Source organism: Procambarus clarkii, chromosome 73 (assembly GCF_040958095.1).
Source record: "Procambarus clarkii isolate CNS0578487 chromosome 73, FALCON_Pclarkii_2.0, whole genome shotgun sequence".
Taxonomy (NCBI): Eukaryota; Metazoa; Arthropoda; class Malacostraca; order Decapoda; family Cambaridae; genus Procambarus; species Procambarus clarkii.
This window is the reverse complement of record NC_091222.1, coordinates 166,345-179,502: the sequence shown is the minus strand read 5'-3', so window position 1 is coordinate 179,502 and position 13,158 is coordinate 166,345.

Genomic DNA, 13,158 nt, shown 5'->3' with positions numbered 1-13,158 from the left:
AGGGGGGAACAGGGGGTGCTGTACAGGTGAAACAGGGATGGGGATGGGGGAACAGGGGGAGTGGTGCAGGTGAAACAGGGATGAAGAGGGAGAAACAGGGGGGGAGTGGTGCAGGTGAAACAGGGATGGGGTAACAGGGGGAGTGGTGCAGGTGAAACAGGGATGGGGATGGGGGAACAGGGAGAGTGGTGCAGGTGAAACAGGGATGGGGATGGGGAACAGGGGGAGTGGTGCAGGTGAAACAGGGATGGGGATGGGGGAACAGGGGGAGTGGTGCAGGTGAAACAAGGATGGGGATGGGGGAGCAGGGGGAGTGGTGCAGATGAAACAGGGATGCAGAGGGAGAAACAGGGGGGAGTGGTGCAGGTGAAACAGGGATGGGGGAACAGGGGGGAGTGGTGCAGGTGAAACAGGGATTAAAGGAAAATTTATATAAGTAGATAGATGGATGTTTACATTGATTGCTAAATATATACATTGACGGATATAGGGATGCATAGATGCATCCGTCTATCTGATGGATGGAAAGACATATGAGTAGATGGATGGATAGACAGAAGAGTTGATAGACGGATAAATGAAATATAAATGTATATAATGATAAATGGTTGGTTTATGGGAATATAGATTGATGGATTGACAGATAATAGTAGATAGGTAGATGGATCCATTGATGGATTCATTTGTGCTTATCTCTTGAGGTTCTTCTTGAGATGATTTCGGGGCTTTAGTGTCCCCGCGGTCCGGTCCTCGACCAGGCCTCCACCCCCAGAAAGCAGCCCGTGACAGCTAACTAACACCCAGGTACCTGTTTTACTGCAAGGTAACAGGGGCACAGGGTGAAAGAAACTCTGCCCATTGTTTCTCGGCGGCGCCCGGAATCGAACCCGGGACCACACGATCACAAGTCCAGTGTCCAGTGTGCTGTCCGCTCGGCCGACTGGCTCCCCGGTCGGAGGGGAGCCGGTGAACAGGCGAATCAGGTTAAAGAATATCTGTCGATTTGCTATTGCATCAACTGAGATTCGATATGGGACCATTAGGATTATAACCAACGAACTCTCTCCGTTTAGACGGTAGGCCTCCAGTTTGTGTGTGTGTGTGTGTAATTACCTAAGTGTAGTTACAGGATGAGAGCTACGCTCGTGGTGTCCCGTCTTCCCAGCACTCTTTGTCATATAACGCTCTGAAACTACTGACGGTCTTGGCCTCCACCACCTTCTCACTTAACTTGTTCCAACCGTCTACCACTCTATTTGCGAAGGTGAATTTTCTTATATTTCTTCGGCATCTGTGTTTAGCTTGTTTAAATCTATGACCTCTTGTTCTTGAAGTGCCAGGTCTCAGGAAATCTTCCCTGTCGATTTTATCAATTCCTGTTACTATTTTGTATGTAGTGATCATATCACCTCTTTTTCTTCTGTCTTGTAGTTTTGGCATGTTTGTGTGTGTGTGTGTGTGTGTGTGTGTGTGTGTGTGTGTGTGTGTGTGTGTGTGTGTGTGTGTGTGTGTGTGTGTGTGTGTGTGTGTGTGTGTGTGTGTGTGTGTGTGTTAGAGAGAAATAGATGTAGTAGATATAAAAAAAAGGAAAAATACATATATTTGATAGGCGGGGTCCAAGAGCTAATAACTCGATTCTGCAGATACATATAGTAAATACAAGGAGAAAATAAATACACACACACACACACACACATTAATTGATAATGGACTGTTTTGTGTGCGTATCCATGTGTACTATTGTCAAGACCGACAGACACGTGAAGCTATGTGTGTGTATGTGTACCTGTAATTGAACTGACATGTGTACGGTAATTATCTGTATGTGTCCATTTTAAAGGTACACGTTAGTGAATGTGTATTTATGTAAATTGATTGACATATGTACGTGTGCGCGCGATTAGTGTTACTGTAATTTATATGGTTAACATTTATACGTTTGAATGACATAGTTTCCCATTATTGTCACATTTTTTGTTACATGTCTACTATTGTCAAGATGGACAGACACGTCCAGCTATGAGTGTTTATGTGTACCAGTAATTGAACTGACATGTGTACTGCAACTATCTGCGTGTGTCCATTTTAAAGGAATATATTAGTGAATGTTTATTTATGTAAATTGATTGGAATATGTATGTGGACGCTCGGTTAGTGTTACTGTAATTTATATGGTTAACGTTTGAATGACATAGTTTCCCCTCATTGTCACATTTTTTGTTACTATTTCGCTGTTCACTCTCACTCTCTCTGAATCCCGTGGACTAATTGTGCTCACGTGTGTTTGTGTAGGGTAATGGAACCATATACTTTTCACACAATAATTTGCAACTATTTGCTAAGAAACATTTCAAAAGATCATCTAAGCTTCTAATAAGTGTTCTTTTTCCTAACATACAAGTCAATCACACAGTACCTAACCTCAGTCAGAAACACTTTTCTTACTATATCTCGCAACGTCTTTTGCATATATATCCTATCTTAAATAATTAACAGTTTTAATTCATAACTGGCAACCCCCCTCCCATCCAAAGCTTTCAAAGCCACCAAACATCATTCCTTTCCCTTAACCTCTCCCAAATTATCTTTTGCACCAATTCACAAACTAGGGGGCTTCATAGCTGAGTGGACGTCGCTCTCGACTCGTAATCGTAGCTCATTCGATCCCCCGGTGATGGAACAAACGGAAATCAGCAGAGTTTCTATCATTCTGATGCCCCTGTTACCTAGCATTAAATATGTACCTGGGCGTTAGACAGCTGTTGCGGGCTGCTTCCTGGGTGTGTGTGTGTGGAATGTTTTTTATTAGTTAGTAATAATTGATTGATTGGCAGTTGAGAGGCGGGCCGAAAGAGTAGAGCTCAACCCTCGCAAGCACAACTAGATAAATACTAACCAACCACGATCTCGACAATCCATTACACACACAACCCCCCCCCCCCCAACTCCCCAAATCGTTCTACCTAAGTCAATAAAAATTAAAACAAATCAATTAATTCACCAAAAATACTAACTATAAATAAAGGAACCAAATTTGAGACATACAGCGACTCCAGCGTGGTCTAGTCGGAAGAGAACGTGTTCTCATCTGGATAGATTGCGATCGAGTCTGTCGGAACGGGTGTGTAACTGCAGGGCACAAATATTTGTGTGTCCCCTCCTGTAGCTGCCTCTGTTTCGACAGGTTCCCTGGATAGCTGGAATTGGCCTGGCCCTTGGAAAGTGGGGAAGGGGTGAAATCCGTTGGGCCCACGGATGGATACCTTGGATCCATGGACCTAGAGCAGGTCTAATCACCTGGGATTCGAACCCACGGTGGGAATAAGGGAGGAGATATGTGAAGGGGGGGGGGGGGGAAGGATGTTTCCCTGGAACCAAACCTCACATAAACCCGGACACTCACACACACACACACACACACCCTCACCCGAACACTTACAGGGGCACTCACACTCACACACACCCATAGACTGTGATAAGGGAGATCATCTGAGGGGACACAGATGGCCTCCTGGACCCACAGGTATAACCGGACACACACGCACCCGGACACTCACAGGGACACTCACACTCACACACACTCACACACACTCACCCGGACACTCACAGGGATATACACACTCACACACATCCATAGACACAAACTGTGATAAGGGAGACCATCTGAGGGGACACAGATGGCCTCCTGGACACACAAGTATATATCAATATTTAATTTATTATTTATTATTTAATTTTATTAAATAAGTAATCAAATTAATGTTTTTTAATAAATTATTATTTTATTAAATTATTAAATAATTATATTAATAAAACAAATTAAATTAAATTTAATAATTAAATATTTATTATTTAATTTACAAATATGACAGATTTTTTTTAAATATATATATATATATATATATATATATATATATATATATATATATATATATATATATATATATATATATATATATATATATATACATGCGAACAAGCCTTAATGGTCCCCAGGACTATATGCAACTGAAAACTCACAAGCCAGAAGTGACTCGAACCCATACTGCCAGGAGCAATGCAACTGGTATGTACAGGACGCCTTAATCCGCTTGTGTCAATTTTAAAGGAATATATTAGTGAATATTTATTTATGTATATATATATATATATATATATATATATATATATATATATATATATATATATATATATATATAGTCCTGGGGACCATTCAGGCTTGTTTGCATATATATATATATATATATATATATATATATATATATATATATATATATATATATATATATATATATATATATATATATATATATATATATATCACGAAAATAAACAAGTGATTAAGAATGTGACAATGTCAGACCACGGAGGAAAATGAAACAGGAATTTCCTTAAGTACTTTCGTATATTAAATACATCTTCAGAAGGAATCAAATACATCTTCCTTCTGAAGATGTATTTAATATACGAAAGTACTTAAGGAAATTCCTGTTTCATTTTCTTCCGTGGTCTGACATTGTCATATATATATATATATATATATATATATATATATATATATATATATATATATATATATATATATATATATATATATATATATATATATATATATATATATATATATATATATATATATATATATATATATATATATATATATATATATATATATATATATATATATATAAAGAGAATGTCTGTCTATGTTATGAGGCCACATGCTGGAGGCTGCAGCCATACACAGATTTATTTTAAAATTTATTTATTAATATATTATTAAGGCTTATTATTACTAAATTAATGTATTTGTAGAGGGAATGGTCTGGGGTAGGGAACGGGCATAGGTTGGCCAGTGTTGACTTTAGCTAAAGGATTTAGGAATAATTATTAATTATTCTTATCACTCCCCCCCCCTACCAATTTAATTAAAGTTAATTGTAAAATAATGCTTGAGATGGCTGAAGACTTTTTCGTACTTAGAAAAAACCTAAATTAAACACATAAAGAAGTTTATTGGTCCTGGTTTAAGTTAGAGGAAGAGGTGCAAAGGTTGTGGTGGGGGGGGGGGAGGATACGGGATTTAGAGGTGGAATGAAGAGAGGGAACAGGGGGAGTGGTGCAGGTGAAACAGGGATGGGGATGGGGGAACAGGGGGAGTGGTGCAGGTGAAATAGGGATGGGGATGGGGGAACAGGGGGAGTGGTGCAGGTGAAACAGGGATGGGGATGGGGGAACAGGGGGAGTGGTGCAGGTGAAACAGGGAGGAAGAGGGGGGAACAGGGGGTGCTGTACAGGTGAAACAGGGATGGGGATGGGGGAACAGGGGGAGTGGTGCAGGTGAAACAGGGAGGAAGAGGGGGGAACAGGGGGGAGTGGTGCAGGTGAAACAGGGATGGGGGAACAGGGGGAGTGGTGCAGGTGAAACAGGGATGGGGATGGGGGAACAGGGGGAGTGGTGCAGGTGAAACAGGGATGGGGATGGGGGAACAGGGGGAGTGGTGCAGGTGAAACAGGGAGGAAGAGGGGGGAACAGGGGGTGCTGTACAGGTGAAACAGGGATGGGGATGGGGGAACAGGGGGAGTGGTGCAGGTGAAACAGGGATGAAGAGGGAGAAACAGGGGGGGAGTGGTGCAGGTGAAACAGGGATGGGGTAACAGGGGGAGTGGTGCAGGTGAAACAGGGATGGGGATGGGGGAACAGGGAGAGTGGTGCAGGTGAAACAGGGATGGGGATGGGGGAACAGGGGGAGTGGTGCAGGTGAAACAGGGATGGGGATGGGGGAACAGGGGGAGTGGTGCAGGTGAAACAAGGATGGGGATGGGGGAGCAGGGGGAGTGGTGCAGATGAAACAGGGATGCAGAGGGAGAAACAGGGGGGAGTGGTGCAGGTGAAACAGGGATGGGGGAACAGGGGGGAGTGGTGCAGGTGAAACAGGGATTAAAGGAAAATTTATATAAGTAGATAGATGGATGTTTACATTGATTGCTAAATATATACATTGACGGATATAGGGATGCATAGATGCATCCGTCTATCTGATGGATGGAAAGACATATGAGTAGATGGATGGATAGACAGAAGAGTTGATAGACGGATAAATGAAATATAAATGTATATAATGATAAATGGTTGGTTTATGGGAATATAGATTGATGGATTGACAGATAATAGTAGATAGGTAGATGGATCCATTGATGGATTCATTTGTGCTTATCTCTTGAGGTTCTTCTTGAGATGATTTCGGGGCTTTAGTGTCCCCGCGGTCCGGTCCTCGACCAGGCCTCCACCCCCAGAAAGCAGCCCGTGACAGCTAACTAACACCCAGGTACCTGTTTTACTGCAAGGTAACAGGGGCACAGGGTGAAAGAAACTCTGCCCATTGTTTCTCGGCGGCGCCCGGAATCGAACCCGGGACCACACGATCACAAGTCCAGTGTCCAGTGTGCTGTCCGCTCGGCCGACTGGCTCCCCGGTCGGAGGGGAGCCGGTGAACAGGCGAATCAGGTTAAAGAATATCTGTCGATTTGCTATTGCATCAACTGAGATTCGATATGGGACCATTAGGATTATAACCAACGAACTCTCTCCGTTTAGACGGTAGGCCTCCAGTTTGTGTGTGTGTGTGTGTAATTACCTAAGTGTAGTTACAGGATGAGAGCTACGCTCGTGGTGTCCCGTCTTCCCAGCACTCTTTGTCATATAACGCTCTGAAACTACTGACGGTCTTGGCCTCCACCACCTTCTCACTTAACTTGTTCCAACCGTCTACCACTCTATTTGCGAAGGTGAATTTTCTTATATTTCTTCGGCATCTGTGTTTAGCTTGTTTAAATCTATGACCTCTTGTTCTTGAAGTGCCAGGTCTCAGGAAATCTTCCCTGTCGATTTTATCAATTCCTGTTACTATTTTGTATGTAGTGATCATATCACCTCTTTTTCTTCTGTCTTGTAGTTTTGGCATGTTTGTGTGTGTGTGTGTGTGTGTGTGTGTGTGTGTGTGTGTGTGTGTGTGTGTGTGTGTGTGTGTGTGTGTGTGTGTGTGTGTGTGTGTGTGTGTGTGTGTGTGTGTGTGTGTTAGAGAGAAATAGATGTAGTAGATATAAAAAAAAGGAAAAATACATATATTTGATAGGCGGGGTCCAAGAGCTAATAACTCGATTCTGCAGATACATATAGTAAATACAAGGAGAAAATAAATACACACACACACACACACACATTAATTGATAATGGACTGTTTTGTGTGCGTATCCATGTGTACTATTGTCAAGACCGACAGACACGTGAAGCTATGTGTGTGTATGTGTACCTGTAATTGAACTGACATGTGTACGGTAATTATCTGTATGTGTCCATTTTAAAGGTACACGTTAGTGAATGTGTATTTATGTAAATTGATTGACATATGTACGTGTGCGCGCGATTAGTGTTACTGTAATTTATATGGTTAACATTTATACGTTTGAATGACATAGTTTCCCATTATTGTCACATTTTTTGTTACATGTCTACTATTGTCAAGATGGACAGACACGTCCAGCTATGAGTGTTTATGTGTACCAGTAATTGAACTGACATGTGTACTGCAACTATCTGCGTGTGTCCATTTTAAAGGAATATATTAGTGAATGTTTATTTATGTAAATTGATTGGAATATGTATGTGGACGCTCGGTTAGTGTTACTGTAATTTATATGGTTAACGTTTGAATGACATAGTTTCCCCTCATTGTCACATTTTTTGTTACTATTTCGCTGTTCACTCTCACTCTCTCTGAATCCCGTGGACTAATTGTGCTCACGTGTGTTTGTGTAGGGTAATGGAACCATATACTTTTCACACAATAATTTGCAACTATTTGCTAAGAAACATTTCAAAAGATCATCTAAGCTTCTAATAAGTGTTCTTTTTCCTAACATACAAGTCAATCACACAGTACCTAACCTCAGTCAGAAACACTTTTCTTACTATATCTCGCAACGTCTTTTGCATATATATCCTATCTTAAATAATTAACAGTTTTAATTCATAACTGGCAACCCCCCTCCCATCCAAAGCTTTCAAAGCCACCAAACATCATTCCTTTCCCTTAACCTCTCCCAAATTATCTTTTGCACCAATTCACAAACTAGGGGGCTTCATAGCTGAGTGGACGTCGCTCTCGACTCGTAATCGTAGCTCATTCGATCCCCCGGTGATGGAACAAACGGAAATCAGCAGAGTTTCTATCATTCTGATGCCCCTGTTACCTAGCATTAAATATGTACCTGGGCGTTAGACAGCTGTTGCGGGCTGCTTCCTGGGTGTGTGTGTGTGGAATGTTTTTTATTAGTTAGTAATAATTGATTGATTGGCAGTTGAGAGGCGGGCCGAAAGAGTAGAGCTCAACCCTCGCAAGCACAACTAGATAAATACTAACCAACCACGATCTCAACAATCCATTACACACACAACCCCCCCCCCCCCCAACTCCCCAAATCGTTCTACCTAAGTCAATAAAAAATTAAAACAAATCAATTAATTCACCAAAAATACTAACTATAAATAAAGGAACCAAATTTGAGACATACAGCGACTCCAGCGTGGTCTAGTCGGAAGAGAACGTGTTCTCATCTGGATAGATTGCGATCGAGTCTGTCGGAACGGGTGTGTAACTGCAGGGCACAAATATTTGTGTGTCCCCTCCTGTAGCTGCCTCTGTTTCGACAGGTTCCCTGGATAGCTGGAATTGGCCTGGCCCTTGGAAAGTGGGGAAGGGGTGAAATCCGTTGGGCCCACGGATGGATACCTTGGATCCATGGACCTAGAGCAGGTCTAATCACCTGGGATTCGAACCCACGGTGGGAATAAGGGAGGAGATATGTGAAGGGGGGGGGGGGGAAGGATGTTTCCCTGGAACCAAACCTCACATAAACCCGGACACTCACACACACACACACACACACCCTCACCCGAACACTTACAGGGGCACTCACACTCACACACACCCATAGACTGTGATAAGGGAGATCATCTGAGGGGACACAGATGGCCTCCTGGACCCACAGGTATAACCGGACACACACGCACCCGGACACTCACAGGGACACTCACACTCACACACACTCACACACACTCACCCGGACACTCACAGGGATATACACACTCACACACATCCATAGACACAAACTGTGATAAGGGAGACCATCTGAGGGGACACAGATGGCCTCCTGGACACACAAGTATATATCAATATTTAATTTATTATTTATTATTTAATTTTATTAAATAAGTAATCAAATTAATGTTTTTTAATAAATTATTATTTTATTAAATTATTAAATAATTATATTAATAAAACAAATTAAATTAAATTTAATAATTAAATATTTATTATTTAATTTACAAATATGACAGATTTTTTTAAATATATATATATATATATATATATATATATATATATATATATATATATATATATATATATATATATATATATATATATATATATATATATATATACATGCGAACAAGCCTTAATGGTCCCCAGGACTATATGCAACTGAAAACTCACAAGCCAGAAGTGACTCGAACCCATACTGCCAGGAGCAATGCAACTGGTATGTACAGGACGCCTTAATCCGCTTGTGTCAATTTTAAAGGAATATATTAGTGAATATTTATTTATGTATATATATATATATATATATATATATATATATATATATATATATATATATATATATATATATAATTAGTCCTGGGGACCATTCAGGCTTGTTTGCATATATATATATATATATATATATATATATATATATATATATATATATATATATATATATATATATATATATATATATATATATATATATATATATATCACGAAAATAAACAAGTGATTAAGAATGTGACAATGTCAGACCACGGAGGAAAATGAAACAGGAATTTCCTTAAGTACTTTCGTATATTAAATACATCTTCAGAAGGAATCAAATACATCTTCCTTCTGAAGATGTATTTAATATACGAAAGTACTTAAGGAAATTCCTGTTTCATTTTCTTCCGTGGTCTGACATTGTCATATATATATATATATATATATATATATATATATATATATATATATATATATATATATATATATATATATATATATATATATATATATATATATATATATATATATATATATATATATATATATATAAAGAGAATGTCTGTCTATGTTATGAGGCCACATGCTGGAGGCTGCAGCCATACACAGATTTATTTTAAAATTTATTTATTAATATATTATTAAGGCTTATTATTACTAAATTAATGTATTTGTAGAGGGAATGGTCTGGGGTAGGGAACGGGCATAGGTTGGCCAGTGTTGACTTTAGCTAAAGGATTTAGGAATAATTATTAATTATTCTTATCACTCCCCCCCCCTACCAATTTAATTAAAGTTAATTGTAAAATAATGCTTGAGATGGCTGAAGACTTTTTCGTACTTAGAAAAAACCTAATTAAACACATAAAGAAGTTTATTGGTCCTGGTTTAAGTTAGAGGAAGAGGTGCAAAGGTTGTGGTGGGGGGGGGGAGGATACGGGATTTAGAGGTGGAATGAAGAGAGGGAACAGGGGGAGTGGTGCAGGTGAAACAGGGATGGGGATGGGGGAACAGGGGGAGTGGTGCAGGTGAAATAGGGATGGGGATGGGGGAACAGGGGGAGTGGTGCAGGTGAAACAGGGATGGGGATGGGGGAACAGGGGGAGTGGTGCAGGTGAAACAGGGAGGAAGAGGGGGGAACAGGGGGTGCTGTACAGGTGAAACAGGGATGGGGATGGGGGAACAGGGGGAGTGGTGCAGGTGAAACAGGGAGGAAGAGGGGGGGAACAGGGGGGAGTGGTGCAGGTGAAACAGGGATGGGGGAACAGGGGGAGTGGTGCAGGTGAAACAGGGATGGGGATGGGGGAACAGGGGGAGTGGTGCAGGTGAAACAGGGATGGGGATGGGGGAACAGGGGGAGTGGTGCAGGTGAAACAGGGAGGAAGAGGGGGGAACAGGGGGTGCTGTACAGGTGAAACAGGGATGGGGATGGGGGAACAGGGGGAGTGGTGCAGGTGAAACAGGGATGAAGAGGGAGAAACAGGGGGGAGTGGTGCAGGTGAAACAGGGATGGGGTAACAGGGGGAGTGGTGCAGGTGAAACAGGGATGGGGATGGGGGAACAGGGAGAGTGGTGCAGGTGAAACAGGGATGGGGATGGGGGAACAGGGGGAGTGGTGCAGGTGAAACAGGGATGGGGATGGGGGAACAGGGGGAGTGGTGCAGGTGAAACAAGGATGGGGATGGGGGAGCAGGGGGAGTGGTGCAGATGAAACAGGGATGCAGAGGGAGAAACAGGGGGGAGTGGTGCAGGTGAAACAGGGATGGGGGAACAGGGGGGAGTGGTGCAGGTGAAACAGGGATTAAAGGAAAATTTATATAAGTAGATAGATGGATGTTTACATTGATTGCTAAATATATACATTGACGGATATAGGGATGCATAGATGCATCCGTCTATCTGATGGATGGAAAGACATATGAGTAGATGGATGGATAGACAGAAGAGTTGATAGACGGATAAATGAAATATAAATGTATATAATGATAAATGGTTGGTTTATGGGAAGATAGATTGATGGATTGACAGATAATAAGTAGATAGGTAGATGGATCCATTGATGGATTCATTTGTGCTTATCTCTTGAGGTTCTTCTTGAGATGATTTCGGGGCTTTAGTGTCCCCGCGGTCCGGTCCTCGACCAGGCCTCCACCCCCAGAAAGCAGCCCGTGACAGCTAACTAACACCTAGGTACCTGTTTTACTGCAAGGTAACAGGGGCACAGGGTGAAAGAAACTCTGCCCATTGTTTCTCGGCGGCGCCCGGAATCGAACCCGGGACCACACGATCACAAGTCCAGTGTCCAGTGTGCTGTCCGCTCGGCCGACTGGCTCCCCGGTCGGAGGGGAGCCGGTGAACAGGCGAATCAGGTTAAAGAATATCTGTCGATTTGCTATTGCATCAACTGAGATTCGATATGGGACCATTAGGATTATAACCAACGAACTCTCTCCGTTTAGACGGTAGGCCTCCAGTTTGTGTGTGTGTGTGTGTAATTACCTAAGTGTAGTTACAGGATGAGAGCTACGCTCGTGGTGTCCCGTCTTCCCAGCACTCTTTGTCATATAACGCTCTGAAACTACTGACGGTCTTGGCCTCCACCACCTTCTCACTTAACTTGTTCCAACCGTCTACCACTCTATTTGCGAAGGTGAATTTTCTTATATTTCTTCGGCATCTGTGTTTAGCTTGTTTAAATCTATGACCTCTTGTTCTTGAAGTGCCAGGTCTCAGGAAATCTTCCCTGTCGATTTTATCAATTCCTGTTACTATTTTGTATGTAGTGATCATATCACCTCTTTTTCTTCTGTCTTCTAGTTTTGGCATGTTTGTGTGTGTGTGTGTGTGTGTGTGTGTGTGTGTGTGTGTGTGTGTGTGTGTGTGTGTGTGTGTGTGTGTGTGTGTGTGTGTGTGTGTGTGTGTGTGTGTGTGTGTGTGTTAGAGAGAAATAGATGTAGTAGATATAAAAAAAAGGAAAAATACATATATTTGATAGGCGGGGTCCAAGAGCTAATAACTCGATTCTGCAGATACATATAGTAAATACAAGGAGAAAATAAATACACACCACACACACACACATTAATTGATAATGGACTGTTTTGTGTGCGTATCCATGTGTACTATTGTCAAGACCGACAGACACGTGAAGCTATGTGTGTGTATGTGTACCTGTAATTGAACTGACATGTGTACGGTAATTATCTGTATGTGTCCATTTTAAAGGTACACATTAGTGAATGTGTATTTATGTAAATTGATTGACATATGTACGTGTGCGCGCGATTAGTGTTACTGTAATTTATATGGTTAACATTTATACGTTTGAATGACATAGTTTCCATTATTGTCACATTTTTTGTTACATGTCTACTATTGTCAAGATGGACAGACACGTCCAGCTATGAGTGTTTATGTGTACCAGTAATTGAACTGACATGTGTACTGCAACTATCTGCGTGTGTCCATTTTAAAGGAATATATTAGTGAATGTTTATTTATGTAAATTGATTGGAAT